General features: G+C 39.7%; 1 protein-coding gene across 4 annotated transcripts in view; it reads right to left on the bottom strand.

The window, feature by feature from the left end:
• ENOX1 (ecto-NOX disulfide-thiol exchanger 1) overlaps positions 1 to 12,327 on the bottom strand; it is a 543,507-nt gene that overhangs the window by 435,705 nt on the left and 95,475 nt on the right. Inside the window, exon 1 of one of the 4 annotated variants that reach the window (XM_030565701.1) lies at positions 5,847 to 5,897. The exons of the other annotated variants lie outside the window; for them this stretch is intronic. The gene's annotated coding sequence lies outside the window, so the exon portion shown is untranslated. Of the gene's footprint in view, positions 1 to 5,846; positions 5,898 to 12,327 lie in introns of those variants that run through there. 4 annotated transcript variants of the gene reach the window in all.

The raw sequence follows: 12,327 nt of genomic DNA, 5'->3' as shown, positions 1-12,327 counted from the left end.
CTCCTACAAATGTTTCCCCTTCAGTAATGATTCCTTTGTGAAAGTAGGCAGTTTCTCCTTTTTTAATCAACCTTCTGCTCTTACCTGATTCATCCACTGATGCCTGAACATGCTGCTTGTAGTACTGCAATTTGTTGTCAAGGAAACAATTGTTAGGTCATAATCTACAGCTTGTGTCACTGAATGAATTGGGTAAGAGGGTCAGGGCAATTACAAGAACAATCTTCACTTATTCACAAGTATGTTATTAGTTATGTACAATGGGGAAAAATACAAAAAGTCGCTGCAGTGGAATTTTGGTTTCGAAAGTTGCATTTTTTTTAAATGTTTGCCTATGGGTGGCAGCGACTGGGGGAAATCCAATAAAATTGGTTTGAGAAGCCATATCAGAAGATCACACACAGCCACTCTGCAAGATGAGATTGCTATGGCATCAGACCCACAGCTGCCAAAATTTTCATGGGAAGCTGAGGTACTGGCAGCCTTCTCCCTGAGGGCTTGCTGAGATCTGACTTGTCCACTTAATTAACCACTTAACCATACTGTCCAAAAAGGCTGAACATGCAGCTGTCTGCAAATAGCTTAACATTGCCCTGTAGGGTTTTTTTTTTAACAAAGTATCCATTTTCCGGCCTGAAATAGCCTTAAGCCAGAAACCTCTTCAGCTAGACTGGTGCTCCATCTTTCCCTGCTCATGTTACAGCTGTGTCTGTCTTGCAAGTCAAGGGGGATTCTTACCCAGGACTCCACAAAGATTTAAAACAAAACAAAACTTGGAGAGCTAAAGCTAGCCACTATTTAACATTCCAGTCCATTCTTTTTGAAAGTAAAGTAAATTGTTGATAATAATTGTAAAATAATCTGAGTTTTTACAAATCAGTATCACTTGGCATATTAAAAACATTTCAATATTTTACAGTTTAAATGAATTTACTAATATAAATGTTTTATTTTCATTATTGGCAGACGCTACTGGCTGCACATAGTTAATATTGACTCAAATCTAAAAAGAATAATCATATTAATACCCAAACTCTTTTAATCTATATTTTTGTAAATGTTTTCCTAAGAGTTCATTCTTACATAAATAATAGACCCTCATTTGGAAACTCCAGCCCTCAGCTTCAGTACAGTAGTCTCTTTTTTGCCCCCAAAACCTATTCAGTTGTTGTTTAACACAATCAGCTTCTCCCAGGTCTCTTAGGGATTTAAGTTTAGAAAACAGGCTTGCAAAAATACAGTGGCTCTTTTATAGTCTTACTAATTAAATGTAATTAAATTAATGGTAACCTGAAATTGAATGTATTAAAAAAATCCAAAAGCATTTTGCTTTACATGTATAAAACTAGAGTAATTATTTCCTTTTCGGTAAAATGCCAGGATAATAATGGAGATGACAGTGAAGTTCTTCACAATGGGCCAATTTAGACTATCAGGATTCATTAGCATGTATGTGACTAGTAAATAATTGCATTAATTTTAAGCCGAGTAACATATTTAGAAAACTGGAAAGAACCTTATTTTGTGAATTTAATCAACCTTTGCTCTTCCCCAGGTAGGGCAGAGCATATCTGCAATATTAAGCTGAAACTTATTCTTCACCATAGACCCAAGATAAGAGAGCAGTGATTTTCAAACTTTAGAACTTTTTAGATGGTTTGTAAACAAAGAACACTTCAAAATAAATAAATGAAAACTTTCTGTTAATATAACGGTAATTATGGAGATAAGTAATCTTTCCATAATTGAAGCTGTAACCAGCGTTACCTTAGAATCATAGATTCATAGAATCATAGAATATCAAGGTTGGAAGGGACTTCAAGAGGTCATCTAGTCCAACCCCCTGCTCAAAGCAGGACCAATTCCAAACTAAATCATCCCAGTCAGGGCTTTGTCAAGCCTGACCTTAAAAACCTCTAGGGAAGGAGATTCCACCACCTCCCTAGGTAACTCATTCCAGTGCTTCACCACTCTCAGAGTGAAAAAGTTTTTCCTAATATCCAACCTAAACCTCCCCCACTGCAACTTGAGACCATTACTCCTTTACTTCTTGTTCTGTCAACCTTGTAAGTCCACTTTTCATCCCTCTCTATTTCCAAAAATAAAAAAGCTCAATTTCTCAAAATTCTATAGATAGAGAATTTCTCAAGAAAGTGGTTCCATTTTTAACTGTTTTTAATTGTCTGATTTTTCTTTGCCTCCATCTATTGGCCTAAGTAAATCACATTACAACAAACAAATCACATCATATTTACATTTTCAAATTTAGCTTCTACAAGAGGCAGTTTTCAAGGACAGAAAGAGTAAGCTGTTCAAAAAGTTGACATTAGCGATGGTCATCATCATGGAAGTGACTTACTGCCAGTTCCCAATTTATGGCACCCTCTGTTTAGTAGGCTGTCTTCACACAAAACAATGTGTTACTCATGTCCTATGTTAACCACAGTGACTAGAATAATATGGATTCAATCATATCATAATGAATTAAATATCAACATATATCACTGTGATACATTGGGGCCAGAATATATAGAGTACAAGATAAGTATCTATATAGAAAGTATGTAGAGTATGAGTATGTATACTTACACTCTATTTTAAGAGACAGCCCCCAAATATCCCCAAATACACCAAGTACAAAGGTGCAATAGAATTAGTAGACAACCATACCTATTAAGCAATTACTTTTGTATCAAAGTTCCTTGAATGGTCGCGTAAGAAGCCTTTCATTATCTATATTGAGTGTGTAAATATATTGGATTACATGTGTCACCATGCATGCATGACACGCAGTAACTGTTTACAGGATGACAGATTGTCACTGAGAAACATTTATGATTGGTGAAGTTACATAATAATCCAGTTATCTGGATTTTACTAGGTGATCCAAATTCACTTGCACCATGATGGTACCGTACATTTACTATATGCACACCTTAATAATCAAGTTGCAGAAGTAGAAGGACTATACTCGTTTTCCTTTACTTTTCTTAGTTCAAAATGAAATCTGTGTTTGGTTTCACTAGAACTATAAATGGTTAGCAATATTAACCAAGACAATTTCAAAGTTCCTATTTATTGCTCTAATTTAAAGTCTGACAGTTGTGTAATGCAGTACTGACATTTTCAATTTATAGTATAGTATGTTACTTGATAAAATACGGTGTATTTCGCACTGTGACTCGCCCACAATTGTTCCTGTGAATCATAGGGAAGAATTGCTTTCAGACTTGAATTACTAAACCAAGTACTGCAGCTTGTAATCATCCACTCTAAACATACTTTCTAGCATTGCTAACAGAGACAAATATTTGCAACACCTAACCCAAAATGTACAGCATAAGATAAATAAAATTGTCAACAGGTACTATTTTTGCACAACTTTGTTAAATATAGGGTATATCACAGCAGAAATATATTCTCCGATAGAAAATAAGGAACTGTTACCTATTTTAGAAAGCAAAGGGTAAATTACAAATCATAGCAAAACTGCAGAAACTGATGCTTTATCTAAACAAACTTTCAAAACTACTACTACTCATCGGCATTAACTAAAATACAGTATTGCCTCAATCCCCAGGTGCATCAGGAGCCTTGTTCAAATCCCACTGAAGTGAAAGGGAGTTGTTTGGATCAGGACTCAAGGTAAGAGCTTGGTACATCTGGATGGGAGGGAACAAAGAAGCTGCTTTCAGCTTCTCTATTATTGGACTGGCTGGGGTCTGTTTCAGCCCCTGTTGTAGACTGCAGCAGCCTCAAGTTTGTTCTAAACTATATTCAGTTGGACATGGCCCCAAGGATCTGGCGCACAAACTACGGTTCTATGTTTTGGCCATCTCTCATTCTCCCCACCCCCATGACCGCCTTACTCCAGAGGCCAAGAAGGGGCTGGAGGTGGCGTAGGATTCAGCTACACAGATTTTAAACATGCTACCCAGGAAGATCTGCCATTTTTTCTGACCAGCATGCACCACTGGAGAGAGCAAAATGGCCAAAGCAGGGCTCAGGATTCAGCCTTGTGACTACAGGTTAGACTCCACGCAGAAAACTTAGGACAGATTACAAAAAATTACAAGATAGCAAGTAGTCTCACTCAACTGAGGATACTAATATGCTCTTTGAAAAGCTGCCTAAACTCAGACTTCATCTGATTCCCTGTCAGTCCTAAGCTTGAATTTCCTGGCTTCTGTCAATTGGTCACAATTTAACACCAGTTTTGTGTTTAATATTTCAGATTTAGCTACAGTAAAAACATTTATATTTTCAAGGTTACAAGAGCCAAATGTTCACCTCTTCTGTTGTTTTGCACAGGCTTTCACAGATGAAACACAGATTTCCCCCCTAAAAATGACCAGATTCCTCACTTAATAATTTTTAGCAATTTAACGCTGCAAGTGCCCAGTAAGACTGAAACACCCTTTCCTTGGTAACAAGTGCATCTGTGAACAGAGGAGGCATTTTCTGATCTATATTTGATTTAAACAAACAAGTGGTCCATGCATTGAACTTCAGTCTCTTGCTAGCTAATTTCAAAAAATAGCAGACCAAGTACACCATCTTATGCCATCTGTCTTCTATGGCCAATGGGAAGGGAAGGTATCATCATTCTGTATTCAGTTTCCAGCAAGTGGGGATGCTTTTATTCCTGCTAGAACTCTGCCAACAGGAACCTTGAGGGAAACTGATAAATTGGGGCATTCCCTGGCTAAACTAGCTATGCGCCTTTTCAAAAAGTCTGAGCTGTCAATTTAGAACGGCAATGGCTGATCACATTCATCCTCTCCATCAACTAGATTACTTACAGCCACTCCCTGCCACCATAACCTGAATCCTTGCAAAAGAGTTTGCCATCAGGGCACTCCACCAGGACTATGCTGACATAAACTGAGGTCAGTTTGACACAATATCTTTTACTTTTTCTTTCGTGTTCCTGACAAACTTATGTGCCATAAACACTAAAGTGCATCCCATTCACTTTTAAAGTACTTCAGACAGATGTGATGGAGTAGGGACTGTCTGTGTGGGGAGTGGGAGAGCAGGGGAGGACTTTAGGGGATGGACGATGCCAGGGCCTGTAACCTGAGCTAGGTAAGGGAGGGGAAAGGTCAACACCTTTGCCCGGGAAGGGGACAAAGGAAGGGAGTGGCAGGAGGGAAGCAGTTTGAGTTTGGGCTTGGGGCTGTGTGGGCGGAATTCAGGGTATCCTAGCTAGGATCCAAGCACCCTGAAAGCCCAGAAGGACTCGGTGGAGGGGTCCTGACTGTGCCTGCAAGCTCTGCTGTAACCTGTGTTCCTGTTGTCCAATAAACCTTCTGTTTTACTGGCTGGCTAAGAGTCACTGTGGGTCCCAGGAAGAGGGGTGCAGGGCCGGACTCCCAAGAGTCAAATGAGAATGCACTTTTACACAACCACTGTAGTTTAAAAAAATCATACAAATCCATTTTTCCATTGGAGGCTACATTTACAAATACTCTATGCCTGGTAGATTGTCAAAGAATGTGTGCACATATGTAATCATTCCTTCCTGGAATCTTGGGCAAAATGACAGGATTCAGAGAATTTGGCTGCCTCATCAGTGCTTGGCATCCCATACACTATAGCCTGAATACTGATGGCTTTATAGGCTTGCTATTTGTGAAGAATCACTTTGTCACTGGGTGGTGCCCAAACAGCTGTGTGCATGCAGTCAGTAGTTCCCAGGAGCAATGGAAAATTAACTAAGCCAAAGAAGTCATACATTGCTTAGTGCTTTACTTCTGGCACGTTGTATCTCTGTAAAACTTAAAGCATAATTCTCAGTAACTGAGGGTGTTGCACAGCACAGTAAGAAAAGAAGAGCAACTCACCTCACTCTGGGAAGGGGCACTGGTGGGTAGAAGGAAGACAGGAAAAGGCCATTTTGCCCCCCATTCTAGGACTGCAGGTCCACAGATGAACCACAGCTGCCTGTTCCCCTACTAACAACTGGAACTTCTAGGTCAGAGCTACTACTGCTGCTCCAGGAGTTCTGCTACAGCCCCAGCACAGACACACAAGGCAAAACAAAACACAGTCCAGATAAAGTAGCAGCCCCATTAGTATGTATCTGCTTGTGCATGCCCAAGTATGGGTCACATTAGAGACAACGCTAGGATCACTGTATAGAATTTAAAGTCCTCTAAGAAAGGAGAATTTGGGTCATTTAATAAAGGTTTATGTTCTATTTAGGAATAGGATAAGGTTCAAGTTTGTTCTTGTTCCAGTTAGGTTTAGACATAAACTGCAAAGCAGGTGCCCATAAGGCACAAAATCAAAGGGGACATCCAACAGAGCTGAATGCAAAGGGAAACTTACAAGAATGCCTGCAAGTTTCCTTTTAGAACAGGCTCCATGAAGAGTAGATATATATATAAGAAACTTCCTTTATATATATAAAGGAAACTGGGTCTAGTGAATTTCCATCTGTCATCCGCAGCCCCTACCATGTATAACACTACTGCTGCTGACACACACACACCCGGAGACCCAAAATGAATTAAAAAGGCAAGTAAAACACTAAAGATGTGAAAAGGCAAAATAAACAGGGAAGAAAAACAAATTATAGAACTAAAGCACAACATGAAGATGGAACAGATGAAAAGGAGAGAAATAAGGAAAGAAAAGAAGTGATGAGAGGCTGGAGGTATAAAGGAGAGAGAATCAGAAAAAATTGCATTTCAGGATCCTTTGTACCAGCTGCATTACAGCTAGAATTCTGGCAGCAAAGGACTGAGAGTCTTTTGCTGGCTCTGAAATTATCTCACTGTATCACCCTGGGCAAGACACTTGGCCTCTCTCTGTCTGAGGTTGCCCCATTCATCAGGGTATATTGATTAAAATCAAATGGATTTAAATCATCAATTTTAATCATGTTTTAAAACAGCAAACACAAACTTTGATTTAAATCATTGATTTTACTCATGATCTGTATTTGTACTTTTTAGTTATTTTCCTAAAGAAAGGTTGATTCTCATTCGTTGGTAAGCATTAAAACACATTGATGTGCAACCAAATATACTTTTTACACTAAATATGATGTGGTTTTTTTTGCTAACCAGAAGGGTACACTATATCTATTCTATGGCGAAAAACTACGTTAATGCAGAGTTAAGGTGCTTGGTGGTATATCATACCCTTGCAGAACACTGAATAGAGCAAAACAAACTTCTGAAAACCTGCAAATGCACACTTAAAGTTGTTCATGTAACCTTAACTCTGCCCTCTTATAGCAACACCCAATAAGACCAATTCACACACATACCTTCCATAGAATTACAGAATATTAGGGTTGGAAGAGACCTCAGGAGGTCATCTAGTCCAATCCCCTGCTCGAAGCAGGACCAACATCAACTAAATCATCCCAGCCAGGGCTTTGTCAAGCTGGGCCTAAGGATGGAGATTCCACCGGCTCCCTAAAATGACCCTTCCCAGTTCTTCACTTCACCATCCTCCTAGTGAAATAGTGTTTCCTAATATCTAACCTAGACCTCCCCCATTGCAACTTGAGACCATTGGCGCCTTGTTCTGTCATCTGCCACTACTGAGAACAGCCTAGCTCCATCCTCTTTGGAACCCCCCTTCAGGTAGCTGAAGGCTGCTATAAAATCCCCCCTCACTCTTCTCTTCTGCAGACTAAATAACCCCAGTTCCTTCAGCCTCTCTTGTAAGTCACGTGCTCCACCCCCCTAATCATTTTCATTGCCCTCCACTGAACTCTCTCCAATTTCTCCACATTCTTTCTATAGTGGGGGGACCAAAACTGGATGCAATACTCCAGGTGTGGCCTCACCAGTGCCGAATAGAGGGAAATAATCACTCCCCTCGATCTGCTGGCAATGTTCCTACTAATACAGCCCAATATGCCGTTGGCCTTCTTTGCAACAAGGGCATACTGCTGACTCATATCCAGCTTCTCATCCACTGTAATCCCCAAGTCCTTTTCTGTAGAACTGCTGCTTAGCCAGTCAGTCCCCAGGCTGTAGCAGTGCACGGGATACATCCTTCTTAAGTGCAGGACTTTCCTTTGCCAACCCCACAGTGGCTGAAATGTACAGGCTCTCTAACTCTTTTTACACCCCCCGCCCCCATTCACTCTCACCCAGAGGATTCCATCTAAGACTAAAAGGACAAAAAGGAAAGGAAAAAAAAAAAGAATCAGTTGTCCACATAATCTTCCCTCTGTTCTCCTACAGCTGGCAGTAACCAAGGGGAATTATTTATATATAATCCAGGTGCAGTCAGTGTATTAGGTGTTCTTACACTAAATAATGGAGGCAGAAGTTGGGCCTGTGACACGCATGGATTACTTGGAGGTGTGTGACAGAGCCGTGGTTATATGAGGAGATGTATGTTTGAAGACTCTGACATGTGTGAGGTAAGGGGAAGAGCCGCATGTATACCTACAGAATGCAACAGAATCCAGGGATTGCCTGTAATTCCCTGGGGAAGCGTGGTAACCACAGCCTCTCCAGGGTCTAAGAAAAGAGGTGGGAGGAGTGACTTAGGCAAATTCACTTAGATTGTAACACCTCCAAAGAGGTAACACTTCCTTGTCAAGTTTCAAATTATCCTGGTTCAAACTGGATTCTCCAGGGACCAATAGACAAAGAAAGGACTTTTGGATAGCCAGAGTTTAAACTGACTCTGGGCCTTCATTCTGACCCAGCAAATGGAAAGGACTTTCTGTCCAAAGGGCAGGCGCCAATCCTTAAGCAAGGACTGTCATCTACCAAAGCCCTCGTGGAGAGAGGTGGTGGATGATCTCTGGTAAACTTAACATGCATGTAGGTTCTTTTATTGTTTTAACATGTTTTCTCTGTAATGCATGTCCCTTAAGAATAAATGTGCTTGCTTAGAAAAAGCTGCATGGTTACCTTAAACCATGGGCAATGATACTGTTTATAGCATCTGAGAAGGGAAAGCAAGCCTCCTTAGGCAGTCTGACTTGCTGGGGAATTCACAGTGCAAGCAGGGAACTGTGCAGCCTGGAAATACCCTGGTCAGGAGAGAGAGGCTCATTTCCCTTGCTGGACCAGGGAGGGGGAAGGAAAGTGCAGTGGCCCTGAACTGTGACACCATGAACCCTCAAATTTTCCCAAAAATGTTCTTCCAGAACATATTAATAGCTTTCATATTGTCACGGAGGCAATTATGTAGACGCTCAGACAAGTCAGAGAAAGCCATCACTGCTCTTGGACACAAATCTCTGATGCAGTCCAAATATGCTCTCAGACATAGTTTGATGTGTACACCAGGAATAAGTCCCAGATCATTTCTGCCTGAGTGAATCACCCAATGTCCAGTAGATCACAACTTCTTTTGGCACCACGTAAATGCTGCAAAGTGGGTAAAATATGATGCCAATGCAGGCCATGTCTCTCCTCCCAAATCAGCCTGCAGTTAGCAGTCCCCATGTCATGCTCTACCCCTTGCTCTCCTGCAAACTTTTGCAACCTCACGATCCAGGAATCCACACGCTGGAAATATGGCAGCACACATATTTCTTCTCTTTCAGTGGTCAAGGTACCTGCACTGTCAGCTCCAAACCTCCATATTATGGGTCTTAGAAAACACCACATTAACCTACCCTGAGTTCAGCAAGTAGCCACTCCCTCCCTTCCCAGCTCCTCAGCAGCTTACGATACAGATATTTCCTCAACCAGTCCAAAGCTTGCCTACCACCCATCTTCATTGCCCAACCACTTTGCTGCCACAACCCCACACCCTGTCCTTGTCCTGCCACTCTCCACCCCCATACACACACCAATTGCTGTCTTTGGCTCCTCCCCAGCTGATACAATAAAAATATTCTGCTCTGTTCACAGCAAACCTCCCCATAAAATGAAAACACAATATAACAGAGACGACTTGCAGCAAGCAATATGAATTATTAAATCTTTATTGCACAGGTGTACAGATTAGAAATGTCAATGTTGGGATGTTCACCAGAGGCAGTAGTATTGACACATTCTCTCAAACTAACCAGGCAAGTACAAAGTGGCTGCACAGAAATCCTCACAAGGTTGGTTTTTTTTGTTTTGTTTATTGGTGCATGCACAATACAATCCTTCTGGACTACACATCTGTGCAAGCAAAGAAGCAAACATGTTCTTACGTACCATGCTCAGATTGGGGCCCCCAAAGATTTAGAGGGTGTCATAAATGACCTTGGGTAAAACTTCACAGATTGAGATGATTTTGACCTGCATCACATCAACAGTTTTATCTCTAGCTCTGCAAATAAAAAACTTTTTCAAAAACAGCTGTTTTTTTCAGGGTTTATATCTCCACAACCTCTATTTCGAATGATCCCAAATTTCAGTCACTATCCCTATACTGCACCTCCTGATGAGCATCAAATTTCAAAGGACTCTGACAATGCATGTCAATATTATGGGACTCAGAAAGGTCTAAGTTTAAATAAAAGTTGTTATGGAACCTGAATGATAGTGGCACTACTGCACTACTATAATACACGTTTATTTAAGCAATTAGATATCTGAACTTGCATTTATTCAGATTCTTTACATTTTTATTATGTTAGAAAATGGTGAATGTTGCATATCTTATTTACAAGATGATTAATTTTTACTTGCAATTTGTGTCAAGCTCTCTTTTCAAATCAATTAAAAATGCACAAAAATAGCATTTTAATTATTTTTTAAAATTAAATAAAGTACCTTCAGTGTGCCCAATAGATAAGAAAATAAGGTTTATCAAAACATGTTATGCATTTAAAAGTAAAGTTATTAAACAGTTTATCTATCTATCTAAACCATTATTTTGTACTTAGCAAATTGAACTGATTTTTTCTGGTCACCTTATGCTTCAAGATTTTAGAATTAGTAGATCTCATCTTCTCACACCTAAATTTTACCACAGATTGGAAGAGGAAAAACAAGCTTTCCTGCTTTTGTCCAAGTCCCTATTGGTTTCTTAACTTTGAATGAACTGATCACTGAACAAAACCAGTGGAATACATTGTAGTGCAGAAAATATTCTCTCTGTACCCACAGAAGAGGTTACTGCTGTCAAAAGCTGGTTTAGTACTTCAGCAAACTCTCATTTCGAGTGACTTCCACCAGTTCAGTGCTGTTTCTTTAGAATTTGGCACGAAAATTGTACTCCTTAATATTATTTTTCTGTTTAATTTAAATTATTTTAATAGATTATAGTAAGTTTAAGACTTAACATAAGTTGTAAATTTCAAATTCAATTATAAATGTTTTTATTAAAAAACATTCTATTTAAATAACAAATCCAATTTAAATTTAAAAAATCTTTTTAATTTAAAAAATCATATTTTTTTCTCCAGAAAATGGAGATAATGGTACTTCTCCAGCTTTTCAACATACACTAAAATCTACAGATGAAACGATACATTTCATTAAACATTTTGGGATGGGCTTGGTCACTGCCAAAACCACTGTACAACATGCACTGTCCATGTGCAACTTACTCTTTACCTCACCTTATATTCCAGGCTTATTTTACCCATTGTTATCTTGTCCATTGTAAATCATTCCCTGGATGTTCCCCCTTATTTTAGCTAGTACAGACTTTCTGTTTCAGCCTGCTAATCCATTTACCTCCATAATCCTGTCCCCCAAGAAATAAGGAGTCACCTATGTCCAATTACTCATGTGAAGACAGGCCTATTAAGGAACAACCAGGTTACTGCCAAATCCCATCTTTGCCTGGGGGACCACTACACCCTGGATCTGACCCTAGTTTTTATTTCATAAGAACAATTCATCCTTTCCCCCGCTAAATCTTTTAAGCTCCTCATATAGGATAAAGTTTGTTTGTCAAATCCGTATCTTTGAAAAACCCTGCTTCTCTTCAGATATAAAATAGAAAGATTATCTAGTTCTGTAAATCTTTTTGGATGAATAAACTGTTCTAAATCTTCTCATTTCACATTCTTCATCTCCAGTAGCACAACATTTTCAAGTGTCACAAGGCATGACTCAACTTTTGAGACCTAATTGAATAACTCCAAATCATCTAATAATTGCTTAGTTATATGAATGTACACATTTTTGAAACTGCCTGTGCATTCGCCACAGGCATTCTGGGAGAAATCCTGGCCCCATGCAAGTCAATGGGAGTTTTGTCATTAACTTCAGTGGGGCCAGGATTTCACCCTCTACAGCCCTGATTCTACAAACATTTACTCATATGTTTAATGTTACCACCTTGAATAATTCCAGTTGGAATCAACAAGACTACTTACAGAAGCAAAGTTAAGTCAGAGTTTGGAAGATCTGGGCCCATATGCAGGGCTATATCTTAACCCCACTGCCTAGG

Source organism: Gopherus evgoodei, chromosome 1 (genome assembly GCF_007399415.2).
Source record: "Gopherus evgoodei ecotype Sinaloan lineage chromosome 1, rGopEvg1_v1.p, whole genome shotgun sequence".
NCBI classification, from domain to species: domain Eukaryota; kingdom Metazoa; phylum Chordata; order Testudines; family Testudinidae; genus Gopherus; species Gopherus evgoodei.
Note: the sequence above shows the minus strand (reverse complement) of the source record. Positions and strands in the feature narration are given on the sequence as shown.